A 24,809-nucleotide genomic window follows, 5' to 3' on the forward strand; every position below is an offset into this window, starting at 1 on the left:
TGAGTGGTACTTCAAATGCCACTGTGATCGAACACTCTTGAAAGTAGAGTCGCAGTTTACGAGTTGCCATGAAGAGTGTGTAGGCTATCTTCTGGTAGTGGGGGTATCGGGATTTGCAAGGTGTGAGAACCTCTGATACATAATAAACTGGTTTTTGGGTGGGGAGTTTATGTCCCTCTTCCCCTCGTTCGACGACGAGCACAACACTAACCACTTGGTTAGCTGCCGAAATATAATAACATGGGCTCTCCAACACCTGGTGCAGCTAGGATTGGGTTGCTTGCAAGAAGTTTTTTATTCTCTTCCAGTCCGGCTATGGCAGCATATGTCCATTTAAAGTTGTCTGTGCGCCTTAATATCTTGTAGAGTCGTAGTGCTTTCTATCCCAATTTGGAGATAAAGCGGCTTAAGGCCGGGACGCACCCAGCTAGTTTCTGGACTTGATTTAGGTCTTTTGGTGTGGCCAATTGTGACAATGCTCGGATCTTAGCTGTTGCTTCAATTCCTCTATGGGAAATAATAAACCCGAGCAATTTTCTGGCCGGCACTCCGAAGACACATTTTTCCGGATTAAGCCGTATGTCATATGTTCAGAGGTTGTCAAAGGTGAGGCGAAGACCGTCCACCAGTGTCTCGACGTGTTTTGTCTTGATACCATGTCATCCACATATGCTTCGACTGCTTTGCCTATTTGTTTTTCCAGGCAAGTTTGAATCGTACGCTGGTAGGTAGCCCCAGCGTTTTGGAGTCCGAAGGGCATAGTGTTGAAGTAGAAGGGACCGTAAGGGGTAATGAACGTGGTTGCAACCCGGTCTGATTCCTTCATCTTGATTTGGTGGTATCCGGAATAAGCACCGAGGAAGCACAGAGAGTCATGCCTTGTTGTTGCGTCAATAATTTGGTCGATGTGAGGCAATGGGAAGGGGTCTTTAGGGCAAGCCTTGTTGAGGTCCTTGAAATCGACAAACGGGCACCAGGATTTGTCCTTCTTTGGTACCATGACCAAGTTGGCAAACCAATCTGGATGTTTAATCTCCCTAATAAACCCAGCCTCTAATGACTTAGCTAGATCTTCTCCCATGGCTTGACGTTTAGGTTCGGAGAATCGTCGTAGTGTCTGCTTCACAGGTTTAAATCCCTTGATAACATTGAGACTGTGTTCGGACAGTCTTCGCGGGATGCGGGTCATGTCTGAAGAGTGCCAGGCAAAGATATCCCAATTCTCTTGCAGGAATGTGCATAGGGTGGCGTCCATTGCCGGATCCAGGTGTGCTCCAATAGATGCTGTTTTGTTAGGCTCTGTCGGGTGCACTTGGAATTTGACTATTCCCTCGGCTGGCTTGAAAGAGGTGGATTTGGATCTCTTATCAAGGATCACGTCGTCCCTATCCACCGTGGACCGTAGGGTGGTTAATTCCTCCGCCGCTAGGGCTTCGGATAGTGCCTCGAGGGCCAAGGAGGCAGTTTTGTTTTCGGCACAAAGGGCTTTGTCCGGGTCGCTCGAAATTGTGATAATTCCATTAGGTCCGGGCATTTTGAGTTTCATATACCCGTAATGGGGTATAGCTTGAAAGTGTGAGAACGCGTCCCGCCCGAGGATGGCATGATACCCATTGTTAAAGGGGACCACATGAAAGAGCAACTCTTCAGATCTATAGTTTTCAGGCGTGCCGAACACTACATCCAGTTTAATTTTTCCCGAGTAGTGTACTTCCCAACTGGGGATAATACCTCGAAAGGTGGTATTGCTTTGCTCGATGCGTGATCTATCCATTTGCATTTTGTCGAGCGTGTCCTCGTAGATGAGGTTAAGCCTGCCGCTGATACTTCTCCAACGTATCTATAATTTATGAAGCATTCATGCTACTTTATTATCTATTTTGAATGATTATGGGCTTTATTATACACTTATATATTACTTTTGGGACTAACCTATTAACCGAGGCCCAACCCAAATTGCTGTTTTATTGCCTGCTTCGGTGTTTCTAAGAAAAGGAATATCAAACGGAGTCCAAACGGAGTGAAACCTTCAGAAAAGTTATTTTTGGAACAGAAGCAATCCTGGGAACTTGGAGTGCAAGCCAGGGAAGCATCGAGGAAGCCACGAGATAGGGGGCGCGCCCACCCCCCTGGGCATGCCCTCCACCCTCGTGGGCCCCTCGAGGCTCCCCCGACCAACTTCTTTCGCCTATATATTCCCATATACCCTAAAAGCATCGAAGAAGCAGATAGATCGGGAGTTCCGCCGCCTCAAGCCTCTGTAGCCACCAAAACCTCTCGGGAGCTCGTTCCGGCACCCTGCCGGGGGGGGGATCCTTCAGCGGTGGCCATCTTCATCATCCCGGCGCTCTCCATAATGAGGAGGGAGTAGTTCACCCTCGGGGCTGAGGGTATGTACCAGTAGCTATGTGTTTGATCTCTCTCTCTCGTGTTCTCTCTATGGCACGATCTTGATGTATCGCGAGCTTTGCTATTATAGTTGGATCTTATGATGTTTCTTCCCCTCTACTCTCTTGTGATGAATTGAGTTTTCCTCTTGAAGTTATCTTATCGGATTGAGTCTTTAAGGATTTGAGAACACTTTATGTATGTCTTGTCGTGCTTATTTGTGGTGACAATGGGATATCATGTGATCCACTTGATGTATGTTTTGGTGATCAACTTGCGGGTTCCGCCCATGAACCTATGTGTAAGGGTTGGCACACGTTTTCGTCTTGACTTTCCGTTAGAAACTTTGGGGCACTCTTTGAAGTACTTTGTGTTGGTTGAATAGATGAATCCGAGATTGTGTGATCCATATCGTATAATCATGCCCACGGATACTTGAGGTGACAATGGAGTATCTAGGTGACATTAGGGTTTTGGTCAATTTGTTTCTTAAGGTGTTACTGTAGTATGAACTCTATGATAGATTGAACGGAAAGAATAGCTTCATGTTATTTTACAACGGACTCTTGAATAGATAGAACAGAAAGGATAACTTTGAGGTGGTTTCGTACCCTACCATAATCTCTTCGTTTGTTCTCCGGTATTAGTGGCTTTGGAGTGACTCTTTGTTGCATGTTGATGGATTGTTATATGAACCAGTTATGTTATTATTGTTGAGAGAACTTGCACTAGTGAAAGTATGAACTCTATGCCTTGTTTCCTACCATTGCAATACCGTTTGTGCTCACTTTTATCATTAGTTACCTTGCTGTTTTTATATTTTCAGATTACAAAAACCTATACCTACCATCCATATTGCACTTGTATCACCATCTCTTCGCTGAACTAGTGCACCTATACAATTCACCATTGTATTGGGTGTGTTGGGGACACAAGAGACTCTTTGTTATTTGGTTGCAGGGTTGTTTGAGAGAGACCATCTTCATCCTACGCCTCCCACGGATTGATAAACCTTATGTCATCCACTTGAGGGAAATTTGCTACTGTCCTACAAACCTCTGCACTTGGAGGCCCAACAACGTCTACAAGAAGAAGGTTGTGTAGTAGATATCAGCCGCTGCCGTCCATGAGCACTTTAGTAAGCCAAAAACCATCAACGATGGGGTTTAGTACTAAGGTGGCGGGTGCTCGGACTGACCGAGCCTTTGGTTCATCTTCGGCCATAAAGGTTATTGTCGTGTCATTCGATGGGCTCAGTGTGGAAACTTGGTGGACTTCGGCGAGGTCGCGGATCGCCCGTTTACGCCGATTGTTCAAAGAGAAGGTCTCGAAGACTGTTAGGACGTTGAAGTTGTCCTTCTCCGGAGAGTATTTTTCTGGAGTTGTGGTGAGGATGGCATCTCCACTTTTTGCTACCTGCTGGAGCACCCAACATGCTCAGAGGCTATGGGTTGGGACTGTGCGCAGAGTGGCGTGAATCGGGCAGGGTTTGTCCAGGAGTTCATCAAGAACGAACATGTGTCCTGCGAAGGGTTTATTTTTTCTGCCCATAGACTAGTGGTCGAGTGACCCGCCAGGATGTATCCGTTTGGCCCGGGCCGCACACTGCTTCAAGGCAGCGGGCTCCAGTTGAGTATTCTGGGCCCTCCATGTGCTTTCCATCGCATAGTACTTTTGTACTACTTGTGATAATTCCATGAAACTTTGTATGTGGCAATGGTCGAGGGCATTCAATATTCCCTCGTCGGTGCAGTTACGATGGAAAACCGAAACTGCGTCCTCATCCGAGCAGTCTTCGATCCTATTTTTAAAAAGCAGGAATCTGGCCCATAAGTGGTGGACCGTTTCCCGACGCTACTATCGCACATATATCTGGTCATATATATCTGGAGGACCTGCCTTGCTTGGAGAATATCGATTGTGGTGGGTGGGTGGATTAAATTTTGGATCCCGTTCCACATCTATGTTCGGAGCTAGAACGGTTTCCGAGGTAACCGGTTTGGGTCCGGTTAGGCACGAGGGCTCCGAAAATCCTACGCTTGAACCAGAGTCCGGAGGGCGTAATGTCCTGTCTGAAGGGGAAGTATCCGGCTCAGGGGATTCGGAGACCCGAACATACTTGGTTTTCAACATGGGGAGGGAGGTGTCTTCGGCCGGTTCCTCAACGACCGCTACGAGGTGGGTAATCGGTGGGTGATTAATTTTCCTCTGGTCGGGCTTGAGCCCGATCCGATCATAGTCCGTTGAGACCCCCAGGGCGGCGGTGCGGTCCAGCAGTTAGTTTAAAGACGAAATATCTTCCGGATCCAACTTTTCGCAGTACTTAGGGCCGCTGCAAAGACGGTGTCCGGCGGACATGGGGGAGTTGCGGGCTTGATGGCCGTGCAAGCCCTGATGGTGAAGCCGCCTAACTGGAGGGTCTGCCCAGAAGCTAGGCACCCTCCAGAAGTGTGTTGTCGTTGATGACTAGGAGAGCCATAGATCGCTTTTTTGCTGATAGCACGACAGAGCTCTCAATGAAAGTACCAATGTCAGTGTCAAAACCGGCAGATCTCGGGTAGGGGGGGCTCAAGCTGTGCATCTAAGGATCAATGGTAATAGGAGACCAGGGGACACAGTGTTTACCCAGGTTCGGCCTGCTTAAGGGAGGTAAAACCCTACTACTACTTGATTATATTCGATGAGTATGAAGATTACAAGAGTTGATCTACCTCGAGATCATAATGGCTAAACCCTAGATGTCTAGCCTATGAGGATTCCAATGACAGTAAAGAAGATAGCCTCTACGGACTAACCCCTCCAGTTTATATACACACCGGAGGGGCCTAGGGTTTGTACAAGGTCGGTTCATCAGGGAAGGAAGCTTTTGTGCTTTAATCTTGTTGTCCACGTATTGAGAAGTCCCATCCGGACACGTAGGATAATCTTCATCTTGATCTTGTACGGCCCATCCAACCCGGCCCATACTCCTTGGTCGGACACCTGAGGACCCCCGAATCTAGGACTCCCTTAGTGGCCGAGGGGGCAACAGTGGCTCGCCGTTGCATAAGCACAACCATGACGACGAGGCAGGGAGCTCCTCCCTCCGCCCGCTGGTGGAGTGGTGCAACGTGCATGCATGGGTGCGCGGTGCACTTTCCTGCAGCGGTGTCGGGCGGTCATGGAGTAACTTTGACCGCCTTGACCGGAACTTCTCACTCACGCTCAAACGAGTCCGGGAGGCGGAGTGCGTGTGGTTTGATGCGAAGGAGGCGGGCGCCACTGGAGATGAAGCTGTCGCAGTGCGGGTAGCGGAAGCGAAGGACGAGACGACCTGTCATTTGTCCTCTCCAACTCGTTGATGGAGTACCACCTCCACGTCAATAAGCCCGGTGATGATGATGAGTAGATTGAGGTTTTTACTATGCTTTAAGCCAGTATGAACTCTGTCTTTTGTATGAACTCCGGCGATGTATGTGGCGCGAACTACTAGTTTAAATGTGTTTTTCACATCTGTTCTTTCTCGTCATCCGTGGTACCGCAAATTTGGTCTACAATATCCTATAAATGAAATTTGTAGTACCACGGTTTGCGCGATCTGCTAGAGATGCTCTTAGGGCATCTCCAACACCGACCCGTAAATTTGCTCTGGCGTCCTTCCGTGGACAAGGGGACCAGTCCGTGGACACAGATGCGGGAGCCGGTCATCCAACGCTGCCCGCATACATTTCAACCACTGTGTGAAATAATCGAACGAAATTCATGCAAACACGACGGATTTTATCAAAGTTCGGATAGAAAATAGCAAAAATCATCCATACATAGCATGCAAATAAGTCTAGTACAACAATAGTTCAAATTCAACGAGATTAACCAGATGTTCAACAAGCTTTTCATGAATGAATCATGTCATCCCACTCATATTGCCCCTTCAACTTCATCTAACAGTGTATGCACCTAAATGATCATCTCTCTATCTTGTGGTACATGTACATCACGACAATGGGTACAGGCTACACAGTGTGTAGAGCAACATTGACTGAATAAATGATTTAATCGAAAAATTGAGCAAGAAGAAGCAACACTTACGATGTCTTCCGTTGTCGCACGCAATGGCCACCATGCCTCCAACATATCAACCGGCGCCATAAAACTTGGTGACGCTGATCTGGACGGCATACCATTGATACGATAACGACCTCACATTGAGAGCATTGATAATGTGCATGTCGTAGGGTGCAATGTGCTTTCGCGTGTGAAATGAATCATGTGCATGCTGCCAGAATGACCACCCTCTGCTCCTACATATGAAATCCACGGATATGGCAAACCACACATCGCACAACAACTCATACTCCATGGTCGAGTAACCCACCATCCTTCATACTCTAAAATGACATGGCATTAAAAAATAAGCTCAATGACATTTGACCGAACATCTAGCGGACGTGGTGATAGCCATGGACAACGTCGACACGGGGGCAGAGTGTACCTGCCTACGGATGGGACTTGGGTGGATGACGCCTTCGTAAAAGGTGAGCGGGCGCGTCGTTGCTAGTTGCGGAGGTTCGCTAATGCATGTGTTCCCACCGGAGAGGTACAGCGGAAGCGGCGGAAGAGTAGGGTGCAGATGCAAAGCATGGGGAAGAAGGGGCATATTGGAAGAAAATGAAAGCAGGAGGGGGGATTTAATGGGCCAGGGTGTCAAAGTCCTACGTGGTTGCTGTCCGAACTCCTACAAAGCCCCCCAACTTTGTCTCAAGTTTTGCGGGCAAAAGTGCATCCCGACCGCTCGGCGGACCAATACTAGCCCGCGTTGGATGGCACAACACATCCAAACCATGCGGTCTGGATATATACGGGCGGTCTGAGGGTCAACGTTGGAGATGCCCTTATACCTTGCTTACAGATTTGTGTGACCATAGTGTGCAGATTCAACGGCTTTAAAGCATTTTACAAACTTATCAAACATAGTGGCAAGTGTATATATGGATATGCCTGAAAAATGTTGGTCTATTGAGGGCATCTTCAAAATTGACCCTCAAACGACCTGCAACCGTTTGAACTGAGTAGTTCGGATGCATTTTGCCATCCAACGCGATATCCTATCGGTCCGTGGACTGATCTAGATGTTCGTTTACCCACAAACCGGAAGCAAACCAGGGGGCATTTGCGAGCATCCGGACTACTACCACACACATGTCTGAACCCTGATCCTACCCAAAACCCTCTCCTGTGAAGCGGTTGTTGTGCATTCATGCCGGTCATCGTCCCTCTAGAGCGGACATGACTCCACGACATTGATGCCAATCAGAGCGATGCGACCGATCAAGTGGGTAGCACCGCTTCCATGCAGATGCAGCGACCGAGAAGTCTACTCTGGCCGCTCTAGCACATTGAACCCGACTTCCAACCCCTTCGCTTGGCTGTCGTGCTTTGGCGTTGTCCATACTGGACCCACCTCTCCTCTCCTCTTCGCTCGCACACTCTCCACTCCTCTCTGCTCTAGCGCTAGACCATCGTATCCACCATGCCCAAGTCCTGATTATCCTTTGGCACGTGGCGGTGGCATAGAATCTTGGTGCCTTGCTGTCCGGGGCACTTGTCCTCCACTGCCACCACCTCCTCCGAGAAGGAGGAGATCGTCATCTCCTTCAATGACAAAGAGGACCAGGCACCGTAGGACTTGTGCCTCCTCGCGGAGTTTACGACCGCATAGAATGGGTAACAATGGCATATCGATCTCATCACTACAAAATCTACTCTATTCTGTGATGAAAACCCCATGAAGAAAAACAAACCATCAACTAACACCATTTTCTATGATGGAAACCATCACTAGCCGATTTCGCCCTAGAATAACTCCATGTGGCAACTTTGGTGACATTCAGGCCGGATTTTAGTTGATGTTTTTGCCCGTCAGTAACCAAGTGCGTCTTCCTCATGTCGCTCGCATATTCTACAAAGTCTGGCAGAGACTAGCGGTCCGCACGGCTCATCTCATAGGCTGACGAAGGCAGAAGCCACATTTCAGTGCTACAATGTGGTGATTAATAGCGGCCAGCCGCGTGCCAACTGCAATCGGCCATTGACGCCACTTTTCCCCTCCGCCCACCAACTTTTGCCACCACTTTTTCCCACCCGACACCCACAGCATGCGGTTATAAGAAGATCTTCACCATGACCGAAGATATTGTCCTCTATCCTCACGGCCTCCACATCCCTTCACACTGCCATGGCCAAATAGGTGACCGCCTCCATGACCAAATAGCTCATTTTCTTTCACCTTGACATCCCACTCCATTGCCATATCTGAATAGCTCATCATGGCCTTGGTGCTTAGACCCCATAAGTGGCCGGTCTTGGCGTTGGTCTCAGAGGATGCCGAAATGGAGGATCCCTTCACCATCTGACCGCATTGCCACGAGAGAGCTGGCGCTCATAGCACTTTTTGGGCACCACTAGCACACATGTTGCACTGCATAATAGAGCCAAATGAGGTGCAGGAAACGTGTCATTTGGCTCCATTACGTGGAGCAGCATGCACACTTGTTGCGTAGACGAGGAGGCATCTCGTCACATATCCATGTCCATGTGTAGAATTCACTGTCGCCATGGTGACAAGCACAACAACTAGTGCAATCACTTCTTTGAGTTGCTACACGGTCATTGTTAAATCTTCAAAGCAGAAAAACTATTCCAGTCTTTCCGATGATGTTCGTTCAATAAGATGACATGTTTTTTTATTGTGTAATAGTTACAACAGCATTTCGAAAATCTTATTAAAAAAGGTAATAGTTACAACAGCATGATTACAAGAGGTAACCAGGAAGAAAGGAAAAACTAAACAACAAGTTAAACTTAAGGGCATAGGAAGGAGATCCATTTCAGCAAGTCATCCTTGTAAACAGATTTGATTCTGTGCTGCATAAGAGTCATGTCATGCCTGAAAGCACATCTCCATTTATTGAAACTTGCCCTCTCACCTCTGAAAACCTTGGCATTCCTGATGATCCAGATATTCCAGCGAGCAATGAACACCACTTCAATAAGACAACATGTTACCGTCGACTACGAAGTGTATGTGTGTATGCATGAGCATCTGCATCTGTACTATCTTAAAAAATCTTGTGCAGTCACTTTGTTTAGTAAACAAATGAGTAGCAAAGTTTTTACGTGTTGCTCAAGGTATTCTGTATAATTCTGAGAGTGCTTAATTTACTTTCTTATAATGATCCCAAAAAATTATGAAAGTTATCAGAGTATTTATACATTAATGTAGCTCATAATATTTGTCAAACTACCCACAACATTACAAAAACTTTATAAATACAAATATACCACACGAAAGTTAACAAATATACAAACGCTAATGTTCTCTAGAATTACAGAATATAAGGAAGGGAGTTCATAGGCAAATGTAACAAAAGATATGATGTGATTGAGATTATTGTTTGCTTGCAAGTGATTTATTGCCATTGTTGATTTACTAGATTAATTTTGATTGCTTTGCACGGGATTTGTTTCCGCGGAAACAAGGAGGTGGGGGTTGGTACACAATTGCATACATATTAAAAATGTTCTTCTCCACAATTGCATAAATATTGGAACAAGAATATCACAATTTTAAAATACTTCATTATCCAAAAGAGTAGCACATTTGAAAGATGATGCTAATATCTAATTTCAAACATGTGAGTTCCTTCTCCTCATTATTTGACGATTTCCCTTGTGTGTCGCCTCTTCCAACAGTGTTTGGAGAGCTCCTTCTCCTCTGCCTGACATTAGGCGAGGTGCTGATCAGCGCGTCACTGACACGCTAGTGCAAACCCACTAGTCATACAATCCGGCGCCCATAATTACCCTTCCTCACTGGCAAAATACACCCGATCTTTGTACTTCCAGGTGTAGATGAGTAGGATGGATCCTTTGGCATTCATGGCCATCCAATTGGCTTATTTCTCCAAACTCTCGGCCTTTGCAAGAGCAACCCGCCAAAGCTCCATTTCAATTTCTTGGTCGGCGGTCACGTGAGACTTCTAGGCTGCCTGACATGCGGCGTGCGCCTCTTTCTAGGCCTTCATGGTTGCCTCTCTCTCACGGCGCGCAGCTGGCGGGTGATATGTCTCCGTCATATCTATAATTTTTTATTGTTTCATGCCATCATTTTGCAACTTTCACATACTTTTGGCAACAATTTATATGATTTTCTTGGACAACATGTTGATCCAGTGCCCAGTGCCAGTTCATGTTTGTCGCATGTTTTTTGTTTCACAGAAAATCCATATCAAATGAAGTCCAACCGTGATAAAAATTTACAGAGATTTATTGTGGAATATATATGATTTTTTGGAAAAAGAATTAACACGAGGCAATGCTTGATGGGCCCACAAGATCAAGGGCGCGTCCCCCTACCATGGGCGCGCTTAGAAGGCTTGTTGCTTACCTGTAAATCGGTTGGGGTGTCCTTCTGCCGCAAGAAATATAATATCTGGATAAAAATCCTCTCAAAATTTTAGCCCAATCGGAGTTATGGATCTCCAGAATATAAGAAATGGATTTCGTCCAGAAAACAGCAGCACGAAACAGAAAAGAACAGAGAAAGAGAGAGAGAGAGAGATCCAATCTCGGAGGGGCTCCTGCCCTCCGAGAGCCATGGCGGCCAAGGACCAGATGGGAAACCCTCCTCCCATCTAGGAGGGAGGCCAAAGAAGAAGAATAAGGAGGAGGGCTCTCTCCCCCTCTCTCTTCTGGTGGCGCTGGAGCGCCGCTCGAGGAACCATTGTGACAGTAATCTACACCAACAACTTCGCCACAGTCATCACCAACTCTCCCCACTGTATGCAGCGGTGTAACACCTTTTCTGCCTGTTGTAATGTTTACTTGAAAATGGTGCTTTATGCTATATATTATTACCCAATGATATGTGGCCATCCTATGATGTTTGAGTAGATTTTTTTGTTCGACGGGTTAATTGTGGTATGGTGTGATGGATATGAGTTGTATGTTAATATGGTGTTGTACTATGGTGCCCTCCGTGTCACGCAAGCATGCGAGATTTGCGATGTAGGGTTTTGCAATACATTCATGATTCACTTATAGTGGGTAGCAAGAGTGAAGAAGCTTATACCTGAGTAAGGGGGTTGTTGCGTATGGGAGTAAAGAGGACTTGTTACTTAATGCTATGGTTGGGTTTTACCTTGATAATCTTTAGTAGTTTTGGATGCTTGCTAGAGTTCCAATCATAAGAACATGTGATCCAAGTACAGAATGTATGTTAGCGTATGCATCTCCCTCATTGCATAAGATAAGTGATGTCTACTACACAACTTATTCTTGTAGGCTCGTGTTGGGTCTCCAAGTGCAGAGTTTTGTAGGACAGTAGCAATTTTCCCTCAAGTGGATGACCTAAGGTTTATCAATCCGTGGGATGCGCAGGATGAAGATGATCTCTCTCAAACAACCCTGCAATCAAATACAAGAAATCTCTTGTGTCCCCAACACACCAAATATAATGGTAAATTGTATAGGTGCACTAGTTCGGCGAAGAGATGGTGATACAAGTGTAGTATGGATAGTAGATATAGGTTTTTGTAATACGAAAATATAAAAACAGCAAGATAACAAGTGATAAAACAGAGCACAAACGGCATTGCAATGGTTGAAACAAGGCCTAGGGTTCATACTTTCACTAGTGCAATCTCTCAACAATGCTAACATAATCGGATCATATAACAATCCCTCAACGTGCGACAAAGAGTCACTCCAAAGTTCTTATCTAGTAGAGAACATAAGATGAAATTGTTTGTAGGGTACGAAACCACCTCAAAGTTATCTTTTCCGATCAATTTATTGAGCTATTCCTATAAGTGTCACAAACAGCCCTAGAGTTCATACTAAAATAAGACCATATGATACACATCGAACAACTCTAATGTCACCTAGATACTCTAATGTCACCAAAAGTATCCGTGAGTTGATTATACGATATGCATCAAACAACTTTAGATTCATAATATTCAATCCAACACAAAGAACTTCAAAGAGTGCCCCAAGATTTCTACCGGAGAAAGTAGGACGAAAACCTGCATCAACCCCTATGCATAGATTACCCCAATGTCACCTCAGGAATCCATGTGTTGAGTGCCAAAACATACATCAAGTGAATCAATAGAAGACCCCATTGTCACCATGGGTATCCATATGCAAGACATACATCAAGTGTTCTTAAATCCATAAAAGTATTCAATCCGATAATAGTGAAACCTCAAAGGTAAAAACTCAATTCATCACAACAAGATAGAGAGGGGAAAACACCATATGATCCGACGATATTAACAAAGCTCGTGGTACATCAAGATCGTGCCAAATCAAGAACGAGAGAGATAGATAGATAGATAGATAGAGAGAGAGAGAGAGAAAGAGAGATCAAACACATAGCTACTAGGACATACCCCTAGCCTCAAGGGTGAACTACTCCCTCCTCATCATGGTGGCCGCCGAGACGATGAAGATGGCCTCCTGTGATGATTTCCCCCTCCGGCAGGGTGCCGGAATAGGGCTGTAGATGGTATTTAAGAGGTATAGAGGCTTGCGATGGTGGAGCCACAGTTCTAGGGTTATTTCTAGTGGTTTCTCTATTTATAGGATTTTTTTTGCATCGGTCTCACGCTAATATGGGTAAGGTGGGCCCACTAGGTACTAGCCCACGACCAAGGCCCCGGGCGCGCTCTGGTAGGTAGTGGCCACCTCCTTCACCTTCTAGTCCTCCCATGAAGCTTCTAGTGCCTCTTTTGTTCTAAAAAAATCATCAAAAAGTTTTGCTGCATTTGAAGAACTTTTATTTCTGCACAAAAAACACCACCACGGTAGTTCTGCTGAAAATAGCATCATTTCGGGTTAGTTCCATTCAAATCATACCAAAACCATATGAAATTCTTGTAAACATGGCATGAATACTTCATAAATTATAGATACGTTGGAGACATATCAATAAGTATCCATTGTGTTATATTCAATTGCCTATGGACAATATTTCTCTTTGTCTTGCAAATAGCACTCTACTAAACAACTAACTTTTATTATCTCGCAAAGTACTCCTAGTTATATTCTTTCAAAGTAGTTCTAATTTTATCCCCGCAAAATAGTTTCATTCTTATTCTAGGTAAAGCGAACGTTAAGTGTGAAACTTGAAGGGAATATTAATTCTACCTTCAGCTCCTCATTGGGTTCTACACTCTTACTTATCGAGAAAGGCATCCCCTATAGTTGTGGGTTATCAAGACCTTTTTTGGCACTGTTGCTGAGGACCAATAGCATGGGATGAATATTCTCGTGTGTGCTTGTTTGCTTTATCACTAAGTAGTTTTTATTTTCTGTTCTAAGTTGTTCTCTATCTTTAATTATGGGTATGGAACATGAAATAACAAAAAACTACTTGTACTTGCTACTCATGGAGATGGGGAACCTCCTATAACCCTCGGTGCTCGTTATGTGGAAAATATTAAACACTACCTTGATAATCCTGATAAATCCCCATTCAACATGATAATGGGAGATACTTTGGATCAACGAGAATACTTTAGGGATTATCGTTTGTCTCAAAAAGGAAAACTCTTATGTGATTAAATTGATTGTTTGCAATGTTATGCTTGGAATTTATGCTTAAGATATGATTGTACTTGTTGCTCTAAGATGAAGGCTCCACAGCTCCCTTTTCATGTGAATTTAATGATAATGAAAACTTGGCTTCCTATACTAATGGTGTATATGATTACTATGATGTGGAACAAATAGAAGAATTTGTTACTTTTAAGGGTGCTTATGAAATTGAATCTTTATTTGAAGAGTATGAAGATTGTGATGATGCTCTTCATAGATCTTAAATTTTGCTATACTTAAATATTGCTATGAAAATTATAAGTACAATGCCTACATTGATGAATTTATTGAGAAAGTCTCCGATGTCCAAGAAGAGACTATTATTTTGCAGGAATCTATGGAAGAAGGAATTGATGAAATTGTGAGCTCATTAGATGAAAAAGATGGCGAGGAGAGTGAATAATAAAAGGAGGAAGACCGGATTAGCTAACCGTGGCCACCTTCTAATGAGATTAATGCTTCAACTCATACATTATTTAATTTCCCTTTGTTCTTACCGAAGCATGAATGCTATAATAATTGCTATGATCCCTTGGATTCATTTAAAATATCCTTTTTGATGAACTTGATGCTTGCTATGCTTGTGCTCATGATGCCAATCTAAATTATTCTTATGGAGATGAACTTGTTATAGTTCCTTATGTTAAGAATGAAATTTTTGCTATTGCACCCACACATGATAGTCCTATTATCCTTTTGAATTCTCCCAACTACACTATATTGGAGAAGTTTGCACTTATTAAGGATTATATTGATGGGTTGCGTTTTACCAGTGCACATGATAATCTTGATAAATATCATATGCATGTGCTTGCTGCTCCTACTTGCAATTATTATGAGAGAGGAACCACATCTCCACCTCTCTATGTTTCCAATATGACAAAGTTGCAAGAAACTACTTATGCTATGTGCCGGTCTTTATTATGTGTGCATGAATTGTTCTATTGTGACATGCCGATGCACAGGGAGAGAGTTAGACTCCATTGTTACATGATATATGTTGCTTTGAGCTCACTACTAAATTATAATTTTTTTAATTAAAATTGGCTTTGATATACCTTGGGATCCAGGTTGATCAATTACTTGAGCACGTTATGCCTAGGTTAATGGCTGTAAGAAAGAGCTACCTGGGAGACAACCTGGAAGTTGTCATTTTATTAAGTCGTGTGCTTTTATAAATTTGAAAAACAAAAAACTATAGAGGGGAACCTAAAAATGTTTTCAAAAAGAAAAGTGAAAGTGAGAAAGACGTACACCATTGAAGTGGGGGATAACCTTGAACTTTGTTGATGCCCATGGAAACTTTGTGAACCTTGCTTACATTCAACAAAACTAATTATCCCTTTGTACAAATCCATTTTATTATATAAATAATTTGCCAAGATTTTCCTTTAGGATGTTTAAATTGCTTGTTTGGTGTGTGCTGTGAAAAAACAGAAACTTTTGTTCTAGTGCTTGAATTTTCATAATTTAGTGGAACATGCAAAAATTCTGAAATCTTTACAGAGTACTTCTATGCAAATTGTTTATTATGTCCTAACTTTTTAGAAGTTTTTGAGTTACAGAAGTATATGTACCATCTGCATCTTTATAGACTGTCCTGTTTTCACATATTGCTGTTATAGTTTATTTATTTGCTAAAGTTTGAAATCTTGTTCAGCCACATTGACTTGGGAGCCATAGAATTGTGATAGCATACAATAGAATTTTTTTATTATAATTATATAATAATGTTATAGCAGGACATGATGGGATTTGATGTTTTATGTACTAACCCCTCTAATAAAAGTTCAGTTAAGTTTTGTGTGGATGAAGTGTTCGAAGATCAAGGAGGTTATCGGTGTCAAAACCGGTGGATCTCGGGAAGGGGGTCCCGAGCTGTGGATCTTGGATCAATGGGGAACAAGGGACGAAGGACACGATGTTTACCCAGGTTCAGGCCCTCTCAAAGAGGTAAAACCCTATGTTCTACTTGATTATATTGAAGTGTATAGGATGATTACAGAGTCGATCTACCATGAGATCAGATGAACTAAACCCTAAGCTAGTAGGATGATGGTTGTTGTTCTAGCCTCTATGGACTAAAACCATCTAGTTTATATAGACACCAGGGGTACTAGGGTTACACATAGTCAGTTACAAGGAGGAAATAAATATGTTGATCTTCTAATCTTGACTTTGAGTACACACGAAGGCTTCAAGGATTTCCCCTCCGGACATGAAGTCGCCCTATAGCTCGACCTTGTAGTAGTCATACAGCAGCCCACCTATCCGACCCGTAAGAGATATGCCGAAAGCCCGAGGACCCCCTAGTCCAGGACTCCCTCAGTAGCCCCTGAACTAGCCTCCAACGTTGGTCTTTCATAACTCCCGAAGTTCTCCGTGCACTTGAAGTCTCCGGCTTTTAGGGCGAGTTCTTCTCCCCCTATTTTTTCGGAGCAATCCTCCTCGGCCAAGCCTCTAAAAGTCGCTTAGCCAAGTTCGGCTATGTGCTCAATTAGGTCGTATCCGGAATCTGAATTACCGATATCGCTTAGCCTCGAAGGCCAACCGCCCAAGTGTGAATAGTGCCTTCGCCTGACAACTTTCGGCAAAAGGTCATGCCCGGTCACAAACGCTGATCCGTTGTGAGAACTTGATGTGTGGTTTGAGGTATCTCCTCCACTGGCACATCTCTTCCAGGCGAAGGTCGTGCCCCGTTTTGTAAGAGATATGATCAGTGATCCTAGTTATGCCACCCGCGCTTAACGTCACAATTATATCGGGAAGTGGCAAGGCTTGCGGCACAGTAAAAGGACCTTTGGTATTACGGTAGCTTATAAAATGGAAACATCCATTGCTATCTGTGTACGCCTTCTCCTTCCTCTCGCCATCACTTTCCCAATCTATAGAGCTCCAGCGCCTCAAACCACCCCTCCACAAGCAATCCTTCCCAGCCACTCCCTCAATTCGGCCATGGCCGGATCTTGTGCTAAAGCAAAGTGGGAGGTCTCCATCGTCACCAACGATGACATCGAGGACCTGAAGCATGCCGGCAACCTCCCGGCCGACGTCGCCCATCGGGCTCCAGAGGAGGGACAGCTTATCCCTACGCTCCAACCCGGCGGAGGGCGGTGTTCATCCCCCACTTTGTCCGGGGACTGGGCTTCCCGCTCCACCCCTTCGTTAGGGGATTGATGTTCTTTTACGGGGTAGACATCCATGATCTAGCCCCGAACTCCTTTCTTCACATCTCGGCCTTCATTGTCGTTTGTGAGGACTTTCTTCGGGTCTAGCCACACTTTGATTTGTGGCTAAAAGTTTTCAACGTCAAGTCGAAGATTGTCGACGGCCAGTAGGCAGACTGTGTGTGTGTGGGGGGTGATGATCAGCAAACTCGCCCGAGTCGAGTGGCCGGAGGGCACCTTCATAGACACTGTCAAAGTCTGGCAGAAGGAGTTGTTCTATCATAGAGCCGTGTGACGTAGCCTGGGTGGCGGCTCCCGAACTTAGATCTGGACCCCCCGCAAGGCTAACCTCATGGACCAAGAAGAGCCTTGACTGGAGGTCACCCATGGAGGTGGAGTCACTGCAGAAGCGCATCCTTAGTATGAAAAAGGTAGGCACCAAGCTGACCAATGTGGTTCAAGTGATGCTGTGCCGCCGCCTCCTCCCTTGCCACAGCGGGACTCCCCAATATGGGCTTACCATCCCGAAGACTCTATCACCGTGCTCCGCTTCTACGGCACCATGATAAGTCTCCAATGTATCTATAATTTTTGATTGTTCCATGCTATTATATTATCTGTTTTGGATGTTTTATATGCATTAGTATGCTATTTTATATTATTTTTGGGACTAACCTATTAACCTAGTGCCCAGTGCCAGTTTCTGTTTTTCCTTGTTCTTGACTTCTACAGAAAAGGAATATCAAACGGAGTCCAAACGAAATAAAATTCTATGGTGATTTTTCTTGGACCAGAAGAAACCCATGAGACTTGAAGAGGAGGATAGATGCCCTACGATGAGGCCACAAGCCATAGGGGCGCGCCATAGGGGGAGACCCCAGGGCTTGTGGGCCCTCATAGACCGTCTAACCCTAATCCCAGCACTATATATTCTCAAATATTTTCCCTACACCAGAGGGCGCACCAAAAATACTTTCTCGCTGCCGCAAGCTTCTGTTCCCATGAGAACCCATCTTGGGGCCTTTTCTGGCACTCCGCCGGAGGGGCATTCGATCGCGGAGGGCCTCTACACCAACCTTGATGCCCTTTTGATGATGTGTGAGTAGTTTACCATGGCCCTAAGGGTCCATAGCTAGTAGTTAGATGGCGTCTTCTCTCTCTTTGATCTTCAATACAATGTTCTCCTTGATGTTCTTGGAGATCCATTCGATGTAATCTTCTTTTGCAGTGCGCTTGTTGAGATCTGATGAATTGTGGATTTATGATTAGATTATCTATGAATATTATTTGAGTCTTTTCTAAACTCTTTTATGCATCATTGATATAGCTTAGTAATTCTCTTCTATCTATCGATTTGGTTTGGCCAACTAGATTGGTTTTTCTTGCAATGGGAGAGGTGCTTTGTGATGGGTTCAATCTTGCGATGTCCTCACCCACTGACAGTAGGGGTAGCGAGGCACATATTGTATTGCTGCCATTAAGGATAAACGATGGGGTTTATATCATATTGCTTGAGTTTATCCCTCTACATCATGTCATCTTGCATAAGGCGTTACTCTGTTCTTATGAACTTAACACTCTAGATGCAGGCATGAGTCGGTTGATGTGTGGAGTACTAGTAGTAGATGCAGAATCATTTTGGTCTACTTGTCACGGACGTGATGCCTAAATTCATGATCATTGCCTTATATATCATCATAACTATGTGCTTTTCTATCAATTTCTTAATAGTAATTTGTTTACCCACCGTATGTTTCCTTCAAGAGAGAAGCCTCTAGTGAAACCTATGGCCCCCGGGTCTATTGTCCATCATATATCTTCGGATCTATAAACCAAAAAAACCCAAGAGTACCTTGCTGCAATTTATTTATATTTACTTTATTTTTCCTTTTATTTATCTTTTACCTATCTCTCTTAGATCTCACTCTTGTTCGTGACCGTGAAAGGATTGACAACCCCTTTTTAGCATTGTGTGCAAGTGTCTGTTAGTTTCTGCAGGTGCATCTATTGGAGACTTGCTTGTGCCTCCTACTAGATTGATACCTTGGTTCTTAACTGAGGGAAATTCTTATCTCTACTTTGCTGCATCACCCTTTCCTCTTCAAGGGAAAAATCTACGCAAGCTCAAGAAGTAGCACACCACCCACGACAAGATGTGGAAGGTGCTATTCAAGCCTCAGAAGGAGTGGCCGACCAAGGAGGAGGACATTGGCCTCGATGCCGCGCATCCTCCTAGGGTGGTAATGAAGTTTTGTCCTTTTATGTTTGGATACCTATTGTTTAGCAAGGGATCTGACTCTTACTTCCCCACCTTTGTAGGGCTGGCTTGAGAAAGCCGTGAGGATTGACAGCCTGACCCCGCTGCCCTAAGACCCCTGGTCGGCCCTGCTAGAGGAGATGCTGACTGTGGCACCATACAAGGCGCCGGAGAAGAAAGAGAAGAAGAAGAAGAAGAATGAGGCGAGGGAGTCCAGGGAAGGCCTCCCTCCAAGAGTACATACAGACACCAAGTCCGGGGTAACCCAAGCTCCCTACGCTCACGAGGGAGATCGGAAAGAGGTGGAGGAGAGCGACTCCTCCCACACAAGGAAGAAAGCGGCGTCAAACAATGCCGAGGAGGAACAACCTCCTTACGCCTCGAAGAAGTAGCGTAGGCCAAAGTTGGTCCTGCGTGATGACAGCTCAGATTCCGACAAGGAGTCTGCATCATCCGAAGAGGTTCCGAAGAGGAACCCCAAGGTCAAGCCCCCCACCGAAAGGTACGAATCCGGAGATTCTCTAGGCGCCTATTTCATTAGTTATTACTGATCGTATACATGCACTTCATGTTACAGCCCGCCGTGCGACCTCCCCCCCCCCCCCCCCCCCCCCGACCAAGTCTCAGAGGGGACTTCTTCGCCAGCCGAATTGGCAGAGAGTGGGACTGCGTCATGCTCTACACCTCCTCTGGTCATCAGGGAGACTAGAGAGGCACTGCCTCGAAGGACCCCTCTCGGCCCAGACATGGGAGGTGGTGGTGACAATATCATGGCCGAGGTTAACACCTCGTTCAATGAAGACCAGGAGGGGAGATCCCTCCTGCTGAACAAGGAGGGGGATCTCGGTCAATCTGAGCCCTCTCAAAAGATGGCTCCGGAGCCCCGAGGCCCCCGGAGGTGTCAATTCTGCCCTCCATCGAAGGGGGAGCCAGGGCCTCGCCGCCAGTGCCGAACACCATAGATCGGGTTGCAGCTGGGTGGCTGGACGTGATGGAGGAGGATTAGCTCATCCATTGTCGTGGAGCACCACGCCCTGATGGGTGTAGTTTTGCAAAGTGTTCGGTCCATTAACAACGGACTGAAGGAAGCCTTTGGTGGCACCCTGATGGGCTTCAAGGTAAGCCATGTAATACTCTTTCCATAAGGCGGATTTTGTGAACAAAGTTGTGCAATCCTTGTATATAGCAGCCCCCAAGACTCTGTCAAGATTGAAAAACCTGGCAGAGGATCGAAAATCATTGAATTAGGAGTCCAAATGATGTGATCTTTTTGTTTTTGTAGGCCTCGTCTTTGGTGGCGGCTGGCAATGATGCGGAGCTAGCCAAAATGAATAGGAATCTCAAAAGCTCCGATGAGGAGCTCGACCTTGGCACCAAGCGGTTTAACAAAGCACAAGATTTGTTCGGTCGAGACTTAGTAACTTAAATTTTCCTTTTTGAGCAAGTTATTCGAGGTTATCCCTAAGCAGGAATTGCTTAATTATGACTGCAGCTGTCGCCACTGAGGTCTAGGGCCTCAAGGCCAAACTAAAGAAGGCCAAGGAAGAAGCGGCTGAACATAAGGCGGTGACAGAGCAAGCGGCCGTCGAACTCACGACGATGAAAACCGTCAGTGAGAAGGATGAGGCCAGAGTGGCCAAAGTGCAGCAGGAGCTCAAGGATGCTGTCACGAAATGTGAGTACCTTGAGCAGAAGAATAATGGTAAAGCCACCGAGCTGTCCAACATAAGGAAGGAAATCTAGGAGGCGAGGACAGACGCGGGGCGCCTGGGAAGAGCTCTGCCAAGTAAAGCAAATTGCAGATGGTAAGCCGTACTTACCGCAGAGTGTTTTTTGCGGTCACATGTTTGGACTACTCACATGGGTGTGGCATTCCTCAGGCGCGTTTGCAGATTTTCCCAAGAGTATGGCGGATGCAATAAGGTACTATGCGTCTCGGGATGGTGATGCCGAGCAGACGCTGTTCTGGGCGTTGTTCCAGGCGCCTGAACACCCTCCCCTCCTTAGTAACCAGATGAAGCAGCTAATGGAGCTGCATCGGATGGGGGAACCGACCATGAAGGACCTTTGTGTCCGCCTGTGGCCTTCAGAGGCAATACCAAGCAGCTACTTCAGCATGGTGCAGAAGTTGTGCGATGCAGCTTCTCGGGTTGATGTTGCTAAGTGCTCCATGTGCATCGAGGGAGCTCGGATGGCCTTCGCGAAGACCATGGTGCACTGGTCCAAGATCAAGCTAGTCGAGATGTCCACCGGACCCCCGCCTGCTGGAAAGGAGCACCGGCATCCCGAGCAGTATTTTCCTATCGTGATGGATGGTGCTCGGGCGATAGAGGACCAGTGTCTGAAACATGTAATCCTTGAATGAGCATACTATCATGTGTTAAATGACAGTTGGAACTTTTGCTTTATAATGCAGTTATTTTGGATGGTTTGTCATACTTGTGTCTGTTTTTGTTTATTTTGACTCTTTTGCGGCTATTTTAATCTGAAAGTTACCAGTCGTCAGCTTCAGCCCCCATGTAGATGCTACAAGAGGTGTTCCAACCTCTACACTGTAACCCTTAGCCGACGTCTTGGTGCCCGAAGGTGGTAGTGTGTGAGGGAAACTAGGCAATCAAACTATGTGGCTTTAGTGCTTTCACTTAACCATAGGAGCTTGACTGCGGGGGCTAGTGATTAGCCCCCAGTGTTTTGTGATGTTCAGGAGAGCCGAGGTATATACCTTTATCGTGTGGGTTGTGCAAAGAACAAAGCCTTCGTATAACACAGAGTAATCACCATCGATTCTTGGTTTTACACTTGTCATCGGATCGCGGCCAGTTCTCGCTTATTATGACAGTCAGTTTTCGGCTTTCTCCACTCAGGTACTTGACTGGGGTAGCCAAAAGTATAATCTCAGCAGTTCTCCCTTTACCTTCTTAGCCGAACATGCGGAATGTAAGAGGGTAAACATGGGAGCCGGGCACCCCAACTATTGACCCAAGACATAATTCAGAACTAATTCATATAATGCAATATCCGAGATGTCGAACACTTGATACGGAAGATAGTGTCGGACTGATGCTTGGGGCGAGTTTTATGATCGAGCTCCCAGTCTATTATCTGACTGCATCTAAAGATAACATGTACCAAACTAGGTTGCTTCGGTGTTGGAGGAGTAGGGAAAGTTATGCAACATGAAGGACTGCAAGAGGACCATGAACCATGGCCTTTATTTCCAATTAACTTGTGACGTCTAACCGCACAATCCAAACTATCAAAGAAACTATTACAGATACTTCAAGGAAAAGAAGAATAAATTTTACAGAAGAAAGGTTTACACAGGGCCTTAATTCGTAGTTTGACGTCCCTACTGTGCACTGTTGCACATTTGCGCCTTTGCTCCTGACGAGAAGAATAACTCCTTGGAGGGGATGATAATTGGTCGACGGGCCCTCCACAAGTGGTCTCGAGAAGTCGCCAAGCTGTGCTAGCTTAATGCTGGATAGGTCCTATATGGTGCCTGTTTCTGTCCGAAGACGTGTTTGGCCATAGCTTGGTTGAACCGAACACTTGGCCCTTGGGTGATTGGCCCCCACCGCTGTCCATGGTATTTTAAGTGCAAAGTTGTGCTTGCGAGGCACGTATTGTGCGACTAGAGTGGGCATGCTGTGGGGGGGCATATCCTATTTTCGTGAAGCGTAGTGAGGCTCCTCAAATGGAGATAGAGCTCCGGACCGTTCCCTTGCCTCCCGTGCCTTCATGGCAGGCTGATACTTTGACCCCTCGATGCTGGTTTTTACTTTGGCTCCCAGAGCCGCTGTATGTTCCTAAGTTCGAAATGAATGCTCCATATTGTCGTTGACTGTGATGACACCCTTGGGATCGGGCATCTTTAGCTTTAGGTAGGCGTAATGGGGGACGACGTTGAATCGAGCGAACGCTGTCTGGCCTAGGAGGGCGTGATAGCTGCTGCAAAAGGGGACAATGTCGAAGATCAAGTCTTTGATGCGAAAGTTGTTCGGCGAGCCGAACACTACTTCCAGGGTTAGGGTGCCCGAGCAGCGGGCTTCAACACCTGGGATTACCCCTTTAAAGGTCGTAGTACTAGGTTTGATCCTTGATGGATCAATACCTATTTTCCTCACTCTATCTGAGTAAATCAGATTGAGGTTGCTGCATCCGTCCATGAGGACTCTAGTGAGGTGGTACCCGTTGATAATGGGGTCAAGAACCCGGGCCGCTGATCCTCCATGATGGATACTGGTTGGATGGTCCCTGCGGTCGAAGGTGATCGGCCATGCCGACCATGAGTAAATCAGATTGAGGCTCTACAGCATAGACATCCTGAAGTCCGCGTTTCCTCTCCTTCTTGGGTATATATGTGGCGTAGATCATATTCACCATCTTTATCTCAGGAGGGAATTTTTTTTGGCCTCCACTGTTCGGCCTACGAGCTTCCTCATCGTCCTTGCCACGGGGGCTTTTGCTTGTGTCGTCAGTTGTGAGTTTACCGGCCTGTTTGATCACCCAACAATTACTGTTGGTGTGGTTGGCGGGCTTGTCAGAGGTGTCATGGATTTGGCAAGGCCTGTCCAGTATTGTGTCAACCTTGGTGGGTCCATCCTAGTTCCCTTTAGAGGGCTTCTTTCGTGGTCCTGATTTGGAGTTGCAGAATCCGGCTTTTACTGTTGTATCCTCGGCTTCACCACCATTGTGATGACGCTGATTTCGGTTCCACCATCATTTCCCATTTTCATCCCAGACTTCCGAGGTACCGGGTCTTTGGGGTTGGTGCTTCGACGAGCCAACCAGCTGTCTTCTCCCGCGCAAAAGTGGGTCATGAGTGAGGTAAGAGCCTGCATCATCTTCGGCTTGTCTTGGCCGAGCTGCCGAGCTAGCCATTCATCCCAGATGTTGTTCCTGAATGCGACTATAGCTTCGGCGTCCGGACAATCGATGATCTGGTTCCTTTTGGTCAAAAAACGATCCTAAAATTGTCGGGCTGACTCCTCGGGTTGTTGGAGCACATGGCTCAGGTCATCGGCATCCGAAGGCCAGACATAAGTGCCTTGAAAGTTAGCTCGGAAAGCCCCCTCGATCTCTTCCCAGCTCCCTATGGAGTTTTCGGGGAGGCTATTGAACCAGTGCCTGGCCGGCCCTTTAAGCTTTAATGGAAGGTATTTTATGGCATGGTCCTTGAGCCATATGAATATGGAGAAGAAAATCGTTGATCCACACGGCCGGTTCTGTAGTCATGTCGTATTGTTCGATATTTATAGGTTTAAACCCTTCGGGGAACTAATGCTGCATCACCTCATATATGTAGCACATTGAGTGTGCGGTGCCCCTGACACGGGCCATGCCGCGTCATAGTT

This window comes from Triticum aestivum, chromosome 2B, assembly GCF_018294505.1.
Source record: "Triticum aestivum cultivar Chinese Spring chromosome 2B, IWGSC CS RefSeq v2.1, whole genome shotgun sequence".
In the NCBI taxonomy this organism is placed as follows: domain Eukaryota; kingdom Viridiplantae; phylum Streptophyta; class Magnoliopsida; order Poales; family Poaceae; genus Triticum; species Triticum aestivum.